At 33.9% G+C, this 21,648-nt stretch overlaps 18 non-coding genes across 18 annotated transcripts; 6 read left to right on the top strand and 12 right to left on the bottom strand.

Moving 5' to 3' along the window:
• Window positions 1-607: 607 nt before the first annotated feature.
• LOC149417266 (5S ribosomal RNA) lies at window positions 608-726 on the bottom strand. Its single transcript, XR_016303349.1, has one exon. It is a non-coding gene; the product is annotated as a 5S ribosomal RNA (ribosomal RNA).
• A 323-nt stretch (window positions 727-1,049) lies between these two features.
• On the bottom strand, window positions 1,050-1,168 carry LOC149417265 (5S ribosomal RNA). Its single transcript, XR_016303348.1, has one exon. It is a non-coding gene; the product is annotated as a 5S ribosomal RNA (ribosomal RNA).
• Window positions 1,169-1,492: 324 nt separating this feature from the next.
• On the bottom strand, window positions 1,493-1,611 carry LOC149417264 (5S ribosomal RNA). Its single transcript, XR_016303347.1, has one exon. It is a non-coding gene; the product is annotated as a 5S ribosomal RNA (ribosomal RNA).
• An 813-nt stretch (window positions 1,612-2,424) lies between these two features.
• LOC149417263 (5S ribosomal RNA) lies at window positions 2,425-2,543 on the bottom strand. Its single transcript, XR_016303346.1, has one exon. It is a non-coding gene; the product is annotated as a 5S ribosomal RNA (ribosomal RNA).
• Window positions 2,544-3,124: 581 nt separating this feature from the next.
• LOC149417262 (5S ribosomal RNA) lies at window positions 3,125-3,243 on the bottom strand. Its single transcript, XR_016303345.1, has one exon. It is a non-coding gene; the product is annotated as a 5S ribosomal RNA (ribosomal RNA).
• A 323-nt stretch (window positions 3,244-3,566) lies between these two features.
• On the bottom strand, window positions 3,567-3,685 carry LOC149417261 (5S ribosomal RNA). The gene has a single exon (XR_016303344.1). It is a non-coding gene; the product is annotated as a 5S ribosomal RNA (ribosomal RNA).
• A 324-nt stretch (window positions 3,686-4,009) lies between these two features.
• LOC149417260 (5S ribosomal RNA) lies at window positions 4,010-4,128 on the bottom strand. The gene has a single exon (XR_016303342.1). It is a non-coding gene; the product is annotated as a 5S ribosomal RNA (ribosomal RNA).
• Window positions 4,129-4,941: 813 nt separating this feature from the next.
• On the bottom strand, window positions 4,942-5,060 carry LOC149417259 (5S ribosomal RNA). Its single transcript, XR_016303341.1, has one exon. It is a non-coding gene; the product is annotated as a 5S ribosomal RNA (ribosomal RNA).
• Window positions 5,061-5,383: 323 nt separating this feature from the next.
• LOC149417258 (5S ribosomal RNA) lies at window positions 5,384-5,502 on the bottom strand. The gene has a single exon (XR_016303340.1). It is a non-coding gene; the product is annotated as a 5S ribosomal RNA (ribosomal RNA).
• Window positions 5,503-5,826: 324 nt separating this feature from the next.
• LOC149417257 (5S ribosomal RNA) lies at window positions 5,827-5,945 on the bottom strand. Its single transcript, XR_016303339.1, has one exon. It is a non-coding gene; the product is annotated as a 5S ribosomal RNA (ribosomal RNA).
• Window positions 5,946-6,646: 701 nt separating this feature from the next.
• On the bottom strand, window positions 6,647-6,765 carry LOC149417256 (5S ribosomal RNA). Its single transcript, XR_016303338.1, has one exon. It is a non-coding gene; the product is annotated as a 5S ribosomal RNA (ribosomal RNA).
• Window positions 6,766-7,089: 324 nt separating this feature from the next.
• On the bottom strand, window positions 7,090-7,208 carry LOC149417255 (5S ribosomal RNA). Its single transcript, XR_016303337.1, has one exon. It is a non-coding gene; the product is annotated as a 5S ribosomal RNA (ribosomal RNA).
• A 7,520-nt stretch (window positions 7,209-14,728) lies between these two features.
• LOC149417254 (5S ribosomal RNA) lies at window positions 14,729-14,847 on the top strand. Its single transcript, XR_016303336.1, has one exon. It is a non-coding gene; the product is annotated as a 5S ribosomal RNA (ribosomal RNA).
• Window positions 14,848-15,171: 324 nt separating this feature from the next.
• LOC149417253 (5S ribosomal RNA) lies at window positions 15,172-15,290 on the top strand. Its single transcript, XR_016303335.1, has one exon. It is a non-coding gene; the product is annotated as a 5S ribosomal RNA (ribosomal RNA).
• A 323-nt stretch (window positions 15,291-15,613) lies between these two features.
• LOC149417252 (5S ribosomal RNA) lies at window positions 15,614-15,732 on the top strand. The gene has a single exon (XR_016303334.1). It is a non-coding gene; the product is annotated as a 5S ribosomal RNA (ribosomal RNA).
• Window positions 15,733-16,545: 813 nt separating this feature from the next.
• On the top strand, window positions 16,546-16,664 carry LOC149417251 (5S ribosomal RNA). Its single transcript, XR_016303333.1, has one exon. It is a non-coding gene; the product is annotated as a 5S ribosomal RNA (ribosomal RNA).
• A 324-nt stretch (window positions 16,665-16,988) lies between these two features.
• Window positions 16,989-17,107, top strand: LOC149417250 (5S ribosomal RNA). Its single transcript, XR_016303376.1, has one exon. It is a non-coding gene; the product is annotated as a 5S ribosomal RNA (ribosomal RNA).
• A 323-nt stretch (window positions 17,108-17,430) lies between these two features.
• LOC149417249 (5S ribosomal RNA) lies at window positions 17,431-17,549 on the top strand. Its single transcript, XR_016303365.1, has one exon. It is a non-coding gene; the product is annotated as a 5S ribosomal RNA (ribosomal RNA).
• Window positions 17,550-21,648: the final 4,099 nt, after the last annotated feature.

The raw sequence follows: 21,648 nt of genomic DNA, 5'->3' as shown, positions 1-21,648 counted from the left end.
TCGGTTTCGGGGGTAAAATAGCCGGTACCTTCTGAATATATTCTCTCAGTGAGTGTATTTAGACTTTTTTTGTGTAAAGTTTAGACAGTTTTTTCTTTATTCCGTTTATACACATATTATAGTTTATTAAATTATTTTGGATTTTTCGACAACTGGACTAGGCACATTTTCGAGTTGTGGTGATCGGTTTGTTTTATACATGTTGAAGTGAAACTTCTTTACCCGCGTCATGCAATTTCGAGTACCGGAGTAAAACCAACTCATGACCGAAACGAAAATGCGGGACCGATTAAAGTTCATTTGATCTAGTCAAAGTTTTGAAGTAAAATATAAATGCTTCTTAGCTCATCTCGACAACTGGCGTTGGTGGTGTAATGGTCAGCGTAGTTGCTTTCCAAGCAGTTGATCCGAGTTCGATTCTCGGCCATCGCACATTATTTTTTTGTTTTTAACGCCTTTTTTTTTTTCAATGGTTGACCATAATATCAATCCACTAAGTAATATTTTAGGCCTGTAGCATACTTGAAAAGTTAAAGAATGATATAAAATTTTTTATGATGTTAACGATAAAAAAATAAAAAAAAACATAAAATTACCATAAAAAATGGGCCAACGGCACGCGGTGTTCCCAAGCGGTCACCCATCCAAGTACTGACCGCGCCCAATGTTGCTTAACTTCGGTGATCGGACGAGAACCGGTGTGTTCAACATGGTATGGTCGTTGGCAAACGCTAAACAATATTAATTTCTATTCTACCTGCCAATAAATATATGAAAATTAGTATAAAAAAGCCCTAATAATACTGAAAACATTAGCAAGGTGTGTGCGACGTTGATAAAAATAATCATTACATACGCGCTTGAAAAAGATCGTAATTACATCCATAACTTTGCAGGAATTTTTTTTTTCAATGGTTGACCATAATATCAATCCACTAAGTAATATTTTAGGCCTGTAGCATACTTGAAAAGTTAAAGAATTTTATGATATTATTAATGATAGTAACGATAAAAAAATTAAAAAAAACATGAAATTACCATAAAAAATGGGCCAACGGCACGCGGTGTTCCCAAGCGGTCACCCATCCAAGTACTGACCGCGCCCAATGTTGCTTAACTTCGGTGATCGGACGAGAACCGGTGTGTTCAACATGGTATGGTCGTTGGCAAACGCTAAACAATATTAATTTCTATTCTACCTGCCAATAAATATATGAAAATTAGTATAAAAAAGCCCTAATAATACTGAAAACATTAGCAAGGTGTGTGCGACGTTGATAAAAATAATCATTACATACGCGCTTGAAAAAGATCGTAATTACATCCATAACTTTGCAGGAATTTTTTTTTTCAATGGTTGACCATAATATCAATCCACTAAGTAATATTTTAGGCCTGTAGCATACTTGAAAAGTTAAAGAATTTTTATGATATTATTAATGATAGTAACGATAAAAAAATAAAAAAAAACATGAAATTACCATAAAAAATGGGCCAACGGCACGCGGTGTTCCCAAGCGGTCACCCATCCAAGTACTGACCGCGCCCAATGTTGCTTAACTTCGGTGATCGGACGAGAACCGGTGTGTTCAACATGGTATGGTCGTTGGCAAACGCTAAACAATATTAATTTCTACTCTACCTGCCAATAAATATATGAAAATTAGTATAAAAAAGCCCTAATAATACTGAAAACATTAGCAAGGTGTATGCGACGTTGATAAAAATAATCATTACATACGCGCTTGAAAAAGATCGTAATTACATCCATAACTTTGCAGGAATTTTTTGAAGTGAAACTTCTTTACGCGCGTCATGCAATTTCGAGGACCGGAGTAAAACCGACTCATGACCGTGACGAAAAAACGGGATCATTTCGCTATAGGAGCCTAGCTAATATTATATACCTAGTTTAACTCACTCTCCTAACTCATCTTCGCTGTCTACAGGCAGAGCGCACGACTGTGGTCGTGAAGAACCGAGGTTCGATCCCCGCTTTAACTAATTTTTTTTTTCTTTTTGAAGTGAAACTTCTTTACCCGCGTCATGCAATTTCGAGTACCGGAGTAAAACCAACTCATGACCGAAACGAAAATGCGGGACCGATTAAAGTTCATTTGATCTAGTCAAAGTTTTGAAGTAAAATATAAATGCTTCTTAGCTCATCTCGACAACTGGCGTTGGTGGTGTAATGGTCAGCGTAGTTGCTTTCCAAGCAGTTGATCCGAGTTCGATTCTCGGCCATCGCACATTATTTTTTTGTTTTTAACGCCTTTTTTTTTTTCAATGGTTGACCATAATATCAATCCACTAAGTAATATTTTAGGCCTGTAGCATACTTGAAAAGTTAAAGAATGATATAAAATTTTTTATGATGTTAACGATAAAAAAATAAAAAAAAACATAAAATTACCATAAAAAATGGGCCAACGGCACGCGGTGTTCCCAAGCGGTCACCCATCCAAGTACTGACCGCGCCCAATGTTGCTTAACTTCGGTGATCGGACGAGAACCGGTGTGTTCAACATGGTATGGTCGTTGGCAAACGCTAAACAATATTAATTTCTATTCTACCTGCCAATAAATATATGAAAATTAGTATAAAAAAGCCCTAATAATACTGAAAACATTAGCAAGGTGTGTGCGACGTTGATAAAAATAATCATTACATACGCGCTTGAAAAAGATCGTAATTACATCCATAACTTTGCAGGAATTTTTGAAGTGAAACTTCTTTACCCGCGTCATGCAATTTCGATTACCGGAGTAAAACCAACTCATGACCGAAACGAAAATGCGGGACCGATTAAAGTTCATTTGATCTAGTCAAAGTTTTGAAGTAAAATATAAATGCTTCTTAGCTCATCTCGACAACTGGCGTTGGTGGTGTAATGGTCAGCGTAGTTGCTTTCCAAGCAGTTGATCCGAGTTCGATTCTCGGCCATCGCACATTATTTTTTTGTTTTTAACGCCTTTTTTTTTTTCAATGGTTGACCATAATATCAATCCACTAAGTAATATTTTAGGCCTGTAGCATACTTGAAAAGTTAAAGAATGATATAAAATTTTTTATGATGTTAACGATAAAAAAATAAAAAAAAACATAAAATTACCATAAAAAATGGGCCAACGGCACGCGGTGTTCCCAAGCGGTCACCCATCCAAGTACTGACCGCGCCCAATGTTGCTTAACTTCGGTGATCGGACGAGAACCGGTGTGTTCAACATGGTATGGTCGTTGGCAAACGCTAAACAATATTAATTTCTATTCTACCTGCCAATAAATATATGAAAATTAGTATAAAAAAGCCCTAATAATACTGAAAACATTAGCAAGGTGTGTGCGACGTTGATAAAAATAATCATTACATACGCGCTTGAAAAAGATCGTAATTACATCCATAACTTTGCAGGAATTTTTTTTTTCAATGGTTGACCATAATATCAATCCACTAAGTAATATTTTAGGCCTGTAGCATACTTGAAAAGTTAAAGAATTTTATGATATTATTAATGATAGTAACGATAAAAAAATAAAAAAAAACATGAAATTACCATAAAAAATGGGCCAACGGCACGCGGTGTTCCCAAGCGGTCACCCATCCAAGTACTGACCGCGCCCAATGTTGCTTAACTTCGGTGATCGGACGAGAACCGGTGTGTTCAACATGGTATGGTCGTTGGCAAACGCTAAACAATATTAATTTCTATTCTACCTGCCAATAAATATATGAAAATTAGTATAAAAAAGCCCTAATAATACTGAAAACATTAGCAAGGTGTGTGCGACGTTGATAAAAATAATCATTACATACGCGCTTGAAAAAGATCGTAATTACATCCATAACTTTGCAGGAATTTTTTTTTTCAATGGTTGACCATAATATCAATCCACTAAGTAATATTTTAGGCCTGTAGCATACTTGAAAAGTTAAAGAATTTTTATGATATTATTAATGATAGTAACGATAAAAAAATAAAAAAAAACATGAAATTACCATAAAAAATGGGCCAACGGCACGCGGTGTTCCCAAGCGGTCACCCATCCAAGTACTGACCGCGCCCAATGTTGCTTAACTTCGGTGATCGGACGAGAACCGGTGTGTTCAACATGGTATGGTCGTTGGCAAACGCTAAACAATATTAATTTCTACTCTACCTGCCAATAAATATATGAAAATTAGTATAAAAAAGCCCTAATAATACTGAAAACATTAGCAAGGTGTATGCGACGTTGATAAAAATAATCATTACATACGCGCTTGAAAAAGATCGTAATTACATCCATAACTTTGCAGGAATTTTTTGAAGTGAAACTTCTTTACGCGCGTCATGCAATTTCGAGGACCGGAGTAAAACCGACTCATGACCGTGACGAAAAAACGGGATCATTTCGCTATAGGAGCCTAGCTAATATTATATACCTAGTTTAACTCACTCTCCTAACTCATCTTCGCTGTCTACAGGCAGAGCGCACGACTGTGGTCGTGAAGAACCGAGGTTCGATCCCCGCTTTAACTAATTTTTTTTTTCTTTTTGAAGTGAAACTTCTTTACCCGCGTCATGCAATTTCGAGTACCGGAGTAAAACCAACTCATGACCGAAACGAAAATGCGGGACCGATTAAAGTTCATTTGATCTAGTCAAAGTTTTGAAGTAAAATATAAATGCTTCTTAGCTCATCTCGACAACTGGCGTTGGTGGTGTAATGGTCAGCGTAGTTGCTTTCCAAGCAGTTGATCCGAGTTCGATTCTCGGCCATCGCACATTATTTTTTTGTTTTTAACGCCTTTTTTTTTTTCAATGGTTGACCATAATATCAATCCACTAAGTAATATTTTAGGCCTGTAGCATACTTGAAAAGTTAAAGAATGATATAAAATTTTTTATGATGTTAACGATAAAAAAATAAAAAAAAACATAAAATTACCATAAAAAATGGGCCAACGGCACGCGGTGTTCCCAAGCGGTCACCCATCCAAGTACTGACCGCGCCCAATGTTGCTTAACTTCGGTGATCGGACGAGAACCGGTGTGTTCAACATGGTATGGTCGTTGGCAAACGCTAAACAATATTAATTTCTATTCTACCTGCCAATAAATATATGAAAATTAGTATAAAAAAGCCCTAATAATACTGAAAACATTAGCAAGGTGTGTGCGACGTTGATAAAAATAATCATTACATACGCGCTTGAAAAAGATCGTAATTACATCCATAACTTTGCAGGAATTTTTTTTTTCAATGGTTGACCATAATATCAATCCACTAAGTAATATTTTAGGCCTGTAGCATACTTGAAAAGTTAAAGAATTTTATGATATTATTAATGATAGTAACGATAAAAAAATAAAAAAAAACATGAAATTACCATAAAAAATGGGCCAACGGCACGCGGTGTTCCCAAGCGGTCACCCATCCAAGTACTGACCGCGCCCAATGTTGCTTAACTTCGGTGATCGGACGAGAACCGGTGTGTTCAACATGGTATGGTCGTTGGCAAACGCTAAACAATATTAATTTCTATTCTACCTGCCAATAAATATATGAAAATTAGTATAAAAAAGCCCTAATAATACTGAAAACATTAGCAAGGTGTGTGCGACGTTGATAAAAATAATCATTACATACGCGCTTGAAAAAGATCGTAATTACATCCATAACTTTGCAGGAATTTTTTTTTTCAATGGTTGACCATAATATCAATCCACTAAGTAATATTTTAGGCCTGTAGCATACTTGAAAAGTTAAAGAATTTTTATGATATTATTAATGATAGTAACGATAAAAAAATAAAAAAAAACATGAAATTACCATAAAAAATGGGCCAACGGCACGCGGTGTTCCCAAGCGGTCACCCATCCAAGTACTGACCGCGCCCAATGTTGCTTAACTTCGGTGATCGGACGAGAACCGGTGTGTTCAACATGGTATGGTCGTTGGCAAACGCTAAACAATATTAATTTCTACTCTACCTGCCAATAAATATATGAAAATTAGTATAAAAAAGCCCTAATAATACTGAAAACATTAGCAAGGTGTATGCGACGTTGATAAAAATAATCATTACATACGCGCTTGAAAAAGATCGTAATTACATCCATAACTTTGCAGGAATTTTTTGAAGTGAAACTTCTTTACGCGCGTCATGCAATTTCGAGGACCGGAGTAAAACCGACTCATGACCGTGACGAAAAAACGGGATCATTTCGCTATAGGAGCCTAGCTAATATTATATACCTAGTTTAACTCACTCTCCTAACTCATCTTCGCTGTCTACAGGCAGAGCGCACGACTGTGGTCGTGAAGAACCGAGGTTCGATCCCCGCTTTAACTAATTTTTTTTTTCTTTTTTTATAACTTTTAATTTTTTTTATCACATGCTACTTATAAATATGTCAATAGACAGAAAAAAAGAGAGAATGAAATGAAAAGAGAGAGAGAGAAGAATACTAGAAGTTTCACTTCTGTCTTGCGTAGGCTTGACACACCCATTTTTTTTTTTCAATGGTTGACCATAATATCAATCCACTAAGTAATATTTTAGGCCTGTAGCATACTTGAAAAGTTAAAGAATTTTATGATATTATTAATGATAGTAACGATAAAAAAATAAAAAAAAACATGAAATTACCATAAAAAATGGGCCAACGGCACGCGGTGTTCCCAAGCGGTCACCCATCCAAGTACTGACCGCGCCCAATGTTGCTTAACTTCGGTGATCGGACGAGAACCGGTGTGTTCAACATGGTATGGTCGTTGGCAAACGCTAAACAATATTAATTTCTATTCTACCTGCCAATAAATATATGAAAATTAGTATAAAAAAGCCCTAATAATACTGAAAACATTAGCAAGGTGTGTGCGACGTTGATAAAAATAATCATTACATACGCGCTTGAAAAAGATCGTAATTACATCCATAACTTTGCAGGAATTTTTTTTTTCAATGGTTGACCATAATATCAATCCACTAAGTAATATTTTAGGCCTGTAGCATACTTGAAAAGTTAAAGAATTTTTATGATATTATTAATGATAGTAACGATAAAAAAATAAAAAAAAACATGAAATTACCATAAAAAATGGGCCAACGGCACGCGGTGTTCCCAAGCGGTCACCCATCCAAGTACTGACCGCGCCCAATGTTGCTTAACTTCGGTGATCGGACGAGAACCGGTGTGTTCAACATGGTATGGTCGTTGGCAAACGCTAAACAATATTAATTTCTACTCTACCTGCCAATAAATATATGAAAATTAGTATAAAAAAGCCCTAATAATACTGAAAACATTAGCAAGGTGTATGCGACGTTGATAAAAATAATCATTACATACGCGCTTGAAAAAGATCGTAATTACATCCATAACTTTGCAGGAATTTTTTGAAGTGAAACTTCTTTACGCGCGTCATGCAATTTCGAGGACCGGAGTAAAACCGACTCATGACCGTGACGAAAAAACGGGATCATTTCGCTATAGGAGCCTAGCTAATATTATATACCTAGTTTAACTCACTCTCCTAACTCATCTTCGCTGTCTACAGGCAGAGCGCACGACTGTGGTCGTGAAGAACCGAGGTTCGATCCCCGCTTTAACTAATTTTTTTTTTCTTTTTTTATAACTTTTAATTTTTTTTATCACATGCTACTTATAAATATGTCAATAGACAGAAAAAAAGAGAGAATGAAATGAAAAGAGAGAGAGAGAAGAATACTAGAAGTTTCACTTCTGTCTTGCGTAGGCTTGACACACCCATTTTTTTTATAACTTTTAATTTTTTTTATCACATGCTACTTATAAATATGTCAATAGACAGAAAAAAAGAGAGAATGAAATGAAAAGAGAGAGAGAGAAGAATACTAGAAGTTTCACTTCTGTCTTGCGTAGGCTTGACACACCCATTTTTTTTTTATAATAAATTCAAATAGGTACATACATTCATGATTTACTTAAACATTAGTAAATGCCATATAATAATGATTTATATAATAAATCAACCTTTCTACATTCAATATAACATTAAAAATATTTCTCTCGTCTCTGTAAATGAAATTAATGATCTTGGCATCATTTTTGTTTCTAAATTTAATTTTCTTTCTCTCATCAATACAGTGGCAAATAAAAAATTAAAAACGTTTGGCATCATTCTCCGTCATGGTAGACTTTAAAAATTTATCAACGTTAAAAATCTCATTTTCTTCTTTAGTTCGAAGTCAAGTCGAATATAAATCTTATATCTGGTCCCCTCACTTTAAAATCCACTACAGACTCCATCGAAAAACATCTGCATAAATTTCTAAGATATACTAACTTTAAACTCGGTCTACTACTAGAAACTATAAATTACATCCACTTGATGAAAGAATTAACGTTATTAAAACTCTCTTTTTTTAAAACCGTCTTTTTTCCATTGGGTCGAATTATAGGTGTAGATAACAAAAAATATAATAGTGATTCCATACAAGCCTGCACATGCATACTTGCATGTATATAAGTTAATGATTTAAAATATATCTTCACTAAAACTGCTGTATTTTTATATTTAGTCAAAAGCAAATTATTTCCAATGCACCCCTGGTAACCAGTCCATATTATAACGAAGATGATAATTTCCCGGCAGAGACGACGAACCATCGCGAGTGTGATAAATAATAGACCTTCCGTGGTTCTCCCATATTCAAACCATCATTAGTTTCTTATATGAGTCCAGACAGTGATTTAGTGCGGCAAAAACCCGATATGCCCGCCGGCTATAAACCCCGTGGAAATTCTGAAATTCGTATAAGTAAAAAGGTGTGTTTATAAGCTCGACAAAGAGGGCGCGGCGATAGTTAATTGAAACTTGATAAATCTGCCTCCAACCACGACGTATCGTGTTTCGTTTATTGATAATAAACATTTTTTGTTTTCTGTTTTTGTTTTGGTTAGTGCAGTACAAAAATAATAATCATGAACATATTTACTAGTACTGTATTTATTTATTTATTTATTGAACGCCTGTGGGGCTTTTATAATAAAAATAATATGTCGTAAACGTCTGTATAATATGTATTGGCAGCTCGGTGAAAACATGATAGTAATGAGTTATATCAAATATCCTAAAATATTTATAATACGTCCAAATCTTGTAAAAAAATCACATTATCGACAACGCTGGTTGCTTGAGCATACATACGTTGACATTTTCCTTTCAATTACTGACAATTGATATTATTTAGTTCTTAATGGCGGTTTTTTGCGCTTCCTTTGTATGTTGATCAGTATTGATAAAAAAATTAAGAACCACAATGTAGGTTCTATGTTTATAGTTTACGAATGTAGTAAATGCAAACAACAAAAACACTACAAGTCGGGATGCATAAAAAACGTTGGTTAAATATAATATGAGTTCATTGGTGACCGGATAAATCATCACAATAATAATTCATCACATCTTTAAAAAGTTATATAAAGTCACAGAAAGTGATGAAACCAAAACTTTATTAACTGGGTTAAGTAGGTTAGGTTAGGTTAAAAAAATTTCATCGTTCCCAATGACTTTATATCACTTTTAAAAAGTGTTTTAAATTATCGAGTTCATTAAATCCTAGCAAACAAAATGTTCTTAAGTAATAAAGTGGCGTGTCTCTGTATCTATGTGTAACACGGATTCAATGAACTCGAGCTGGTATTTTCTTTGATTTAAAATTAAAATTTATTGTGAGAACAATTCAGACATGTAATTTACCTATAATTTTATTTTAATTAATATGTATTTCCTTTGTTTATGTTTTTGACAGATGTCACAATTTTTCAGGTTTACTAATGTGTTCGTTTGAAAGGTCTAGATCGTTTATAAAAGGTAAGATCGTTTTAAATCTTGTAGAAAAACAATGATCCTGAGACAATTTGTTTTATTACAAATATTTTCAGCTTCACAAATACTACAATAAGTTTCACGGGGATACACTAGTTAATTAAGATTTTACGTGTACCGTTGAATTGTAATGTATCTTTATTGTAAGTGCACACTGTAAAAATGCAAAAGGTCACACAGTGAACTGTGTCAGTTTATTAATTATTGAGAGGACGATCCAATGATAATGTAAATAAAAAAAATACAAAAATACTTAACAATAAGTGTGTCTCCTTAAAATCTGTTATAGTATTAACAAAACATAATTTCTCGTACATCGTTTTCATTTGACAGTCCCCTAAGTATAATGACTATTACTTCCTATCCCGAGCCCATTCCCCTCCCTAATGAGCAGATTTTAAGAGTGCCCAATAACCATCTTAATACATTATTATATCACGGTCTCCGCCGCGAAACACGTTCATTTACTATCTCTCCCATCGGCCGACGTATAAACTTTTACTACCCCCATAAAGTCACATAAAAGTGAATTCTAAAATACTTGAGAACAAAAGAGGGTGGTTCATTGGTACGTTAATTCCACGGGTGAAGAAATGATATTCATGGTGTGTCCAGGAACTACTCGAAGTGAAAAACTATCAATAGTTTATAAGGGGGTTATTGCAAACGCTCAATTAATATTGTTAGGATAATGAAGAAAAAAATTCACAAGTTTGTTTTGTTTGAAGGGATACTATATTAAATATAATCATCAAACGTACGTATTTCGGCTGTGGGTTTTTCTGCGAGTGATTGTAACTCTTGTTCGATGAAATCTCAATTTCAAACTTGGAACTGATTATGTCATGAATTTAGATAAGCGATAAAGTGCCTACTTATAATATTTTTATATTTTTTGCTAGAAATTTTTTTTAATCGTCATTTATATATTTACATCAATACTGGAACTGATGTACCAAGAATTCAGATAAGAGATAAAGTGCCTGCCTATTGTGTAATATTTTTTTACCAGAAAATTATTTCACTTGTCAAATTCAATACAAGAACTGATGTGTCAAGAATTCAGATAAACGTTGAAGTGCCTACCTATACGTAATACTAGAACTGATGTGTCAAGAATTCAGATAAGCGATGAATGGCCTACCTATAAATAATACTAGAAATGATGTGTCAAGAATTCAGATAAGCGATGAAGTGCTAACGTATATATAATACTATAAATGATGTGTCACAAATTCAGATAAGCGATGAAGTGCTTACGTGAATATAATACTATAAATGATGTGTCACGAATTCAGATAAGCGATGAAGTGCCTACCTATAATGTTATATTTAAAAGGTGTTTAGTCTTTTGCTATTTCTTAGGGTCTACGCTTTATTCTATTTACGCAGCATCTAGCTCATTGTAGAATGAATAGTAGGTACCTACATAATAGATGTGTAATATTGATCTATGGGTGAGTTTGTAAGTATGGGTTATAAGTTGTTATAACAAATTATGGTTCCATGATAACCCAACACAGTGACAATTCAACACACTTTTAAAAAGTGATATAAAGTCATTAGAAACAATGAAAAAAAAAATTTAACCTAACCTAACCTAACCTACTTAACTCAGTTAATAAAGTTTTTGTTTCATCACTTTCCATGACTTTATATAACTTTTTAAATATGTGATAAATTATCATTGTGATGATTTATCCGGTCACCCAAATTATATACTATTACTAATAAGATAGACCCTTGAAAATATATTAAAATGGTTCTAGTGATGTGTTTAATTTTCTCTCATTAAATTAATCAAAACCAAAAGTAGTTACTATGCACACAATATTTTATTTTAAATAAAGAATTGAAGAATTTGTCTATAGAAAAGTCTCAATGAAAATTTTTAGAGTTTCTTCAAGCAACTGCTATACTAACTAGGTTAACTTTGCTTTACCAACTACTTTCCTAACTAGGAACCATAATATTGAAAAGCTTAGTCAAAGTTAGGTACATAGTTATTATTATTATTATTTTTTTTTTTTAAACTTCCGATTTAGTTGTCCGGGTTAAATCTTCCCCAAAGGAAAAACTTAACCCTTCCACTCACTTTTCCACAAATGATCATCTAGTCAATCAACATTATGTAAGTGCATTATATAAGCAAAATAAATACAAAACAATACAAGATTAACACGTCAACTCACCAGAGATCAAATGGGAAAATAATTCACCGACTCCAGATATTTTCATATCAGAGGGTTCGGCTCGATAGAACTTCTAACAGGGCCTATAAATCCTACTGATCCCTCAACATAAATATTTAAAAAATCTTTTGTTATCCTACATGTATTCAAAATGACCGACTTTTGCATCTTTATATATAATTTTTTTGATAGATCTAATACGCCTAAATTTTTGATGAGAGAGCTAGGTATAATGCCAGTAGCCGAAATAACGAATGGTAATATTTTTATAGTCTGAGAATGCCAAATTCTTTTTATTTCATTTCCTAAATCTGTGTATTTTCTTATTTTTTCACTAACAGATTTTTGAATATTACAGGAATTTGGAATAGCGACATCAATGATATAAGTTATTTTTTTAATTTTGTCAATTTTATTATTATTATTATTATTATTTAATGAGCAGGCAGCATTCTGCTGATGCGCTCATATCTGATTTCACAACAAGTTTGACAGTAATTGAGTTGTTTTAAGTTTGAACTAAGTCCTTTCTTCTCTCCAAATGTGAATCCAATAGAGCTTTGAATTGATTTATATTTGTTGCATCGATGACATGTTGTGGGAGTTTGTTCCAAGCATCCACTACTCTATTTGCAAGGAAGTGTTTTCTAGGATTAGATGAAAAAGGCGTTTTGGTAATTTTTTTTTGAGTGTCCACGGAGATTTATATTTTTATTAGTAGTGAAGATTTCTTGGATGCTAGGGCAACTGTAATGTCCAGATAAAATTTTGAAAGTCTCGATCAAGTCACCCCTTTCTCTTCTTTCTCGTAAGGTTGGTAATCTTAGTTCCTTAATCTTAATGGTTTAAATTATTTTATATAGTGGACTCAGCGGATTTAATTGACTTATGAAATTTCAAATGGACGAGTTAAAACAGAACATCGCAACTCTTAATAAATGTAAGCTTGAAAGAAAGACTTTTTTAAATATAGTAATAATGATTTGTTATATTGTCAACAATTTATTAAAATTTAAAAAAAATAAGAATATAGTTTGGTTTCCCGTGTCTCGAGCGTTAATTGTGTCCAACTCTTTAGTTTATAAATCTTTTGTTTGAGGAGAAAATCTTATGTCCAGAATAAGTGATTGAATTGGTCATTCTCGATTCCTGCCCATTTCCGTCTCCTACAGTTACAATTTTCCTTTACAATCCACTTTTCTTGTATAACGTTTGAGCAAACTGTGAAATACGCCAAAGTATTGCCATAAATCAGGTGGTTTTATTTGTTTGAATATCATCTGTTGGAATATATAGTTTTCCTTGAGATACGCGAGGAGCCATAATAGTGGAATGAATTTCTTATGCATTTGTTATTCAACAACTGACATGCTATTTCTGTATTTATTTTATGTGAATATCACACTTCCTGCAGTTTTGTAGGGTATGTTTTAATGCTGAAGGGGGGGAAGAGGAAAAGAAGATGAAAAAGTGGAAGGTTGGGGAATACTAATCTGGTCAATAAACACGGCTTGAAGCCATTTCGTTCGTTTTTTGACAAATGTAGCTTTTCTTGGATTATGAAATAATTTTAAGACCATCAAAATAATCAAAAAATTTAAATTTGTCCATTTGGTACAGGGATGCGTGAGAAAAAGATTTTTAAATTCTGACCCCAAGGCTTGCGGTAAGTCCATGATTTCATGTTTTTTTAACAAATGTTCTTGAATTAAACTTTACAACATGAACAATATGTTAATTTCAATGGTCTGAACATGATTTGATCAAAAGAAAAGTGATACTTGTGAAAAATAAAATACCAAAACAATGGACAAAATGCAACAGCTGTTTTCTCATGCAGAATATAAAAGAACTGACTGAACTGTTGATTATGTGCTGATTTTGACAATCTGAACGTGATTTCTTAATGATATCCTATGCGAAAATCTTCACATTTTACGATTTATTTTTTATTGTTAAAACAGGTAACCAATTATATTTGATAGAATTTACAATAACAAGTTATAACAATTATTACAAGTCGCAACCTTTCTTGCAATATTGAAGTTACTGAAAAATAACCCCAGAAGAAAGGTGGTTTAAGAGGGTAATTATTCTCTCGTGCCCCTTCTAAAAATAAAAAAAAAATGGGTGTGTCAAGCCTACGCAAGACAGAAGTGAAACTTCTAGTATTCTTCTCTCTCTCTCTTTTCATTTCATTCTCTCTTTTTTTCTGTCTATTGACATATTTATAAGTAGCATGTGATAAAAAAAATTAAAAGTTATAAAAAAAGAAAAAAAAAATTAGTTAAAGCGGGGATCGAACCTCGGTTCTTCACGACCACAGTCGTGCGCTCTGCCTGTAGACAGCGAAGATGAGTTAGGAGAGTGAGTTAAACTAGGTATATAATATTAGCTAGGCTCCTATAGCGAAATGATCCCGTTTTTTCGTCACGGTCATGAGTCGGTTTTACTCCGGTCCTCGAAATTGCATGACGCGCGTAAAGAAGTTTCACTTCAAAAAATTCCTGCAAAGTTATGGATGTAATTACGATCTTTTTCAAGCGCGTATGTAATGATTATTTTTATCAACGTCGCATACACCTTGCTAATGTTTTCAGTATTATTAGGGCTTTTTTATACTAATTTTCATATATTTATTGGCAGGTAGAGTAGAAATTAATATTGTTTAGCGTTTGCCAACGACCATACCATGTTGAACACACCGGTTCTCGTCCGATCACCGAAGTTAAGCAACATTGGGCGCGGTCAGTACTTGGATGGGTGACCGCTTGGGAACACCGCGTGCCGTTGGCCCATTTTTTATGGTAATTTCATGTTTTTTTTTATTTTTTTATCGTTACTATCATTAATAATATCATAAAAATTCTTTAACTTTTCAAGTATGCTACAGGCCTAAAATATTACTTAGTGGATTGATATTATGGTCAACCATTGAAAAAAAAAATTCCTGCAAAGTTATGGATGTAATTACGATCTTTTTCAAGCGCGTATGTAATGATTATTTTTATCAACGTCGCACACACCTTGCTAATGTTTTCAGTATTATTAGGGCTTTTTTATACTAATTTTCATATATTTATTGGCAGGTAGAATAGAAATTAATATTGTTTAGCGTTTGCCAACGACCATACCATGTTGAACACACCGGTTCTCGTCCGATCACCGAAGTTAAGCAACATTGGGCGCGGTCAGTACTTGGATGGGTGACCGCTTGGGAACACCGCGTGCCGTTGGCCCATTTTTTATGGTAATTTCATGTTTTTTTTTATTTTTTTATCGTTACTATCATTAATAATATCATAAAATTCTTTAACTTTTCAAGTATGCTACAGGCCTAAAATATTACTTAGTGGATTGATATTATGGTCAACCATTGAAAAAAAAAATTCCTGCAAAGTTATGGATGTAATTACGATCTTTTTCAAGCGCGTATGTAATGATTATTTTTATCAACGTCGCACACACCTTGCTAATGTTTTCAGTATTATTAGGGCTTTTTTATACTAATTTTCATATATTTATTGGCAGGTAGAATAGAAATTAATATTGTTTAGCGTTTGCCAACGACCATACCATGTTGAACACACCGGTTCTCGTCCGATCACCGAAGTTAAGCAACATTGGGCGCGGTCAGTACTTGGATGGGTGACCGCTTGGGAACACCGCGTGCCGTTGGCCCATTTTTTATGGTAATTTTATGTTTTTTTTTATTTTTTTATCGTTAACATCATAAAAAATTTTATATCATTCTTTAACTTTTCAAGTATGCTACAGGCCTAAAATATTACTTAGTGGATTGATATTATGGTCAACCATTGAAAAAAAAAAAGGCGTTAAAAACAAAAAAATAATGTGCGATGGCCGAGAATCGAACTCGGATCAACTGCTTGGAAAGCAACTACGCTGACCATTACACCACCAACGCCAGTTGTCGAGATGAGCTAAGAAGCATTTATATTTTACTTCAAAACTTTGACTAGATCAAATGAACTTTAATCGGTCCCGCATTTTCGTTTCGGTCATGAGTTGGTTTTACTCCGGTACTCGAAATTGCATGACGCGGGTAAAGAAGTTTCACTTCAAAAAGAAAAAAAAAATTAGTTAAAGCGGGGATCGAACCTCGGTTCTTCACGACCACAGTCGTGCGCTCTGCCTGTAGACAGCGAAGATGAGTTAGGAGAGTGAGTTAAACTAGGTATATAATATTAGCTAGGCTCCTATAGCGAAATGATCCCGTTTTTTCGTCACGGTCATGAGTCGGTTTTACTCCGGTCCTCGAAATTGCATGACGCGCGTAAAGAAGTTTCACTTCAAAAAATTCCTGCAAAGTTATGGATGTAATTACGATCTTTTTCAAGCGCGTATGTAATGATTATTTTTATCAACGTCGCATACACCTTGCTAATGTTTTCAGTATTATTAGGGCTTTTTTATACTAATTTTCATATATTTATTGGCAGGTAGAGTAGAAATTAATATTGTTTAGCGTTTGCCAACGACCATACCATGTTGAACACACCGGTTCTCGTCCGATCACCGAAGTTAAGCAACATTGGGCGCGGTCAGTACTTGGATGGGTGACCGCTTGGGAACACCGCGTGCCGTTGGCCCATTTTTTATGGTAATTTCATGTTTTTTTTTATTTTTTTATCGTTACTATCATTAATAATATCATAAAAATTCTTTAACTTTTCAAGTATGCTACAGGCCTAAAATATTACTTAGTGGATTGATATTATGGTCAACCATTGAAAAAAAAAATTCCTGCAAAGTTATGGATGTAATTACGATCTTTTTCAAGCGCGTATGTAATGATTATTTTTATCAACGTCGCACACACCTTGCTAATGTTTTCAGTATTATTAGGGCTTTTTTATACTAATTTTCATATATTTATTGGCAGGTAGAATAGAAATTAATATTGTTTAGCGTTTGCCAACGACCATACCATGTTGAACACACCGGTTCTCGTCCGATCACCGAAGTTAAGCAACATTGGGCGCGGTCAGTACTTGGATGGGTGACCGCTTGGGAACACCGCGTGCCGTTGGCCCATTTTTTATGGTAATTTCATGTTTTTTTTTATTTTTTTATCGTTACTATCATTAATAATATCATAAAATTCTTTAACTTTTCAAGTATGCTACAGGCCTAAAATATTACTTAGTGGATTGATATTATGGTCAACCATTGAAAAAAAAAATTCCTGCAAAGTTATGGATGTAATTACGATCTTTTTCAAGCGCGTATGTAATGATTATTTTTATCAACGTCGCACACACCTTGCTAATGTTTTCAGTATTATTAGGGCTTTTTTATACTAATTTTCATATATTTATTGGCAGGTAGAATAGAAATTAATATTGTTTAGCGTTTGCCAACGACCATACCATGTTGAACACACCGGTTCTCGTCCGATCACCGAAGTTAAGCAACATTGGGCGCGGTCAGTACTTGGATGGGTGACCGCTTGGGAACACCGCGTGCCGTTGGCCCATTTTTTATGGTAATTTTATGTTTTTTTTTATTTTTTTATCGTTAACATCATAAAAAATTTTATATCATTCTTTAACTTTTCAAGTATGCTACAGGCCTAAAATATTACTTAGTGGATTGATATTATGGTCAACCATTGAAAAAAAAAAAGGCGTTAAAAACAAAAAAATAATGTGCGATGGCCGAGAATCGAACTCGGATCAACTGCTTGGAAAGCAACTACGCTGACCATTACACCACCAACGCCAGTTGTCGAGATGAGCTAAGAAGCATTTATATTTTACTTCAAAACTTTGACTAGATCAAATGAACTTTAATCGGTCCCGCATTTTCGTTTCGGTCATGAGTTGGTTTTACTCCGGTAATCGAAATTGCATGACGCGGGTAAAGAAGTTTCACTTCAAAAAGGCGTTAAAAACAAAAAAATAATGTGCGATGGCCGAGAATCGAACTCGGATCAACTGCTTGGAAAGCAACTACGCTGACCATTACACCACCAACGCCAGTTGTCGAGATGAGCTAAGAAGCATTTATATTTTACTTCAAAACTTTGACTAGATCAAATGAACTTTAATCGGTCCCGCATTTTCGTTTCGGTCATGAGTTGGTTTTACTCCGGTACTCGAAATTGCATGACGCGGGTAAAGAAGTTTCACTTCAAAATGTGTGCTGCCTAGCTCTGAGGAGGTTATTGAGGACATGAAATGTTATATAACATCAGGATAGCAAATGTGCCCACTGTGCAGGTTTAATGCAATTAAAGCCGTTGCAATTATTCTTCTTATGTTTTGAAGTCAAAACATTCTAAGTCTAAATCCTTTTGTCAGTCGCCACGAGATCGATATGACTGAAATGTTTGTGATGATTTTTGGTGATTATTTTAATGGTTTAAAAAAATCAAAAAAGTTATATTTGCTACAAAAAAAAATAAAAATATTTTGAATAAACGCGAACCTTTTGGGTCGGAATTTTAAAGCTTTTCTAAACACACTTCAGCACCGGTTTTCTGATTAATAAGTCCACTTCTGATTGTACACTAACTCTTTCAATAATTATCTAAACTCATGGATTAACCTTCGCCATTGAACACAGAAGGGATGTTTATTAGAACCTTAAGTGCTGATACTCCCTTCGTTGACACCTAAACATTCGTGCAAACGATTCAGTATTCGAGCTAAGGTTTCATGATTCAGGCATAGTTGATTACCTACTCTACTGAAATGGAAATCATTTATGAATTAAACAAGGACGACATCCAAATGTTTGTAAATAGGACAAATCCAGTCACCCTTGTATGTATTATTGCATGAAAATCAAAGACCTTCTTGAAACTTGTACTATATTCTAATGAAAGGAAATTGTAAGATACAAATATTCTCCTACATCATTATGCTCAATCAGTCCTTGGAATTTCAATTTCAAAGGTTTGGCTTCAGGTTTATTAATTTTGTTCATATATTTATGCAAATGAAATAAACGAGTACACAATACTAGATTTTATTTTCAAATTCAGTACTTAAATAAACCCTTAATTTCATCGACAAATTTTGGGCACAGTTTATTAATTAAAAAAAAATTTCCATACTGTTTTATCTGTATAATTTTTTTTATGTTTTCTAGTGTTGTTTTAGTTAATTTTTAAATCGAAACGCTTTGCCGTAAACTTGAAACAAATATCAATAACAAGTACGCTTTGCCTCATTTTATTGATCTAATTACAATCACCCAATAAAGAACAAAGTCTAGTATTTCTTTATAGTGTTTCACACTTATCATTGATTATTGAATTCCGGCCTAAACTTTTAGATTGGAGTGTTCGCCAAATATTTTGTCTGGATTCCAGACGAGAGCAGAGTATTTATAAACAACAGTGCTTTAGATGTCTGTTTATCTCAAGACTTCAAACAAAATTCAAACCCTAAATATTGAACGTGAAAGCAAATAATTTACGAACACTTGAGCATTTATAATTTTTTTATAAGACACCGCAGTCTAGACGGAACTAAAAATAACTACATACCTGTATCTGTAGGAGATGTTTGAAGGACAACAACACTTTATCCACTCAAATGTGTAATCGAGAAGTAGCTGTCTATTTTGATTAGATGTATAATAATGTTTATTGTTATAATCAGATATCATAGTTTTTTTCTTCACGTGTTTATTAGCATACTCATTTTGTAGCCCTAAATCAGTGGTGGGGAACCTTTTTTGTTTTCGGGGGCAATTTGGAAGCACGTAGTATCGCCGCACTCATTTTAATTGCGGAAGGGGGGGGGGAGGATAATAGGATTTCGACATCCTCAATATATTATATTAAAGCCTCATTTTATTTTATTTTTATATCACACGTGACAATAATTTATCGAATAAACACCCAGCATGTTAAAATGGTTTCCTCCGATTTTCGCAGAACACAATCAGCGCCTAGTATTGTATAACTGCACTTCGAACCCGATGATGTTTTCCTTAAAAATGCGTCAGCAGATGAATCCACTGCAGAAATTGTATCGTTACATTGTACGAGTTCCAAACTGTAATTAAAACTACACACAGAACACGAATATGGTTTCCTTCGATTTTTCCTCCGAGTTTCTTGAATGGCTGAAAATTCTGGGCAAGCGAATTCTGAGGCATCATATCAAAGTTAAACTTATTGTTACAGCTCATTCCCAGGTGTCCGTTTATAATATTTGCTTGAAATTATATAAAAGAATTGACGCTAATAATTCACCAGATTGAGTAGAGTTATTAATCTTTGCTATTAACGTTGAGGGTCCAAGTATAGTTATGTATATCTTCGACTTTGTATTATAGTGACTTATTAGTGAAATATTAATAATAGTGAGGAATATTTTTAATAGCCTTATTTGACTAAACTTCCTCTACCCATTTGTCATCGTTGTTTGTATTGCTTTACAACATTCGCCATGAAACTGGCTCGCAACGGGCAGTTGAGATTCATAATATATGTAATATAATTTCCATAATATAAACAATAAATTGAAGTATAAGAGAAGCGTAAACCGTACTTACATATACTTTTAGATACTTACTAATGAAGGACTAACCCATTATTATCAATATTTCCATTGACGACGGTGAGACGTCAAAGTCAAATAGGTACATAAACATGTTTAGTCCAAACAGACCAGTTTTCTCTGTAAATTATAGAAATACTTCCCGCGCTGAAAGGATTAAATACAAATCTATCCACTCTTCTGTTGGCCTTGTGGCTGGTGCTCGGTGCCTGGTGCCTGGCAGGTGGTAGGGGATGAGGGCGAGGGTGAAACCTCATCATTCATGGCGCAAGTGAGGAGAAAATATGGATACACGTATATTGGTAATCTATCAAAATTATCTGTCATTTACATCAGGGACAAGTTTCTTAATACAAGTTCACATTCCTGGTTTTGGTCTATTTTTAGTCGATAGCAATATTGACAGTAGTTTCTAGCAGATGGCAAAAGCTAAATTTTATAGAGTGTTTAGTATAGTTATTGAATACTTTCATCAGTTAAAGTCAATAAGCTCGTAATACTTCTGGTGCTTACAAAGATCTCTATATTATAACTCTTACATCGAAAAAAATGAGCAATTAGTCATAATTTATTGAAATCCTGTTAAAAACGTGATATATCGGAATATATATAAAAAAAATAAAAAATAAAAATAAAAATCAATAAAAACTGCTTGTGGATGTATTATTTTAATGAAAAATGCTATTTCTAATTGTCAAGTCTCTGACAGCCCTGAACTGTATACTTATAATCCAATGTTTCACATTACTGTAAAAGCCTTTTATGGCGTTTAATAAATAAATAAATATATCGGAATACGTGTTCATGCAGGCGCTCTTTTCTCCTGATAAATAACAATTACGAAATGCGAAAATATTAATATTTTTATAAACACGTGTTCCGCATTCCTAATAACGCATTCGCGTTTTACTGATAATTTGTAAGGATATCAGTCAATTCATTGATTAAAGACCTGCAGTCCAGTTTTCAACACGAATACGAATAATTTTACCTATTTTTTAATAATTTAACAATATTTATATCAGTAAGTTTTCTCTGTATACCATTGCATTGTTTT

Source organism: Hesperophylax consimilis, chromosome 15 (genome assembly GCF_061612785.1).
Source record: "Hesperophylax consimilis isolate HC1 chromosome 15, BYU_Hcon_1.0, whole genome shotgun sequence".
Classification (NCBI taxonomy): Eukaryota; Metazoa; Arthropoda; class Insecta; order Trichoptera; family Limnephilidae; genus Hesperophylax; species Hesperophylax consimilis.
This window is presented reverse-complemented; position numbering and strand designations above follow the sequence as displayed.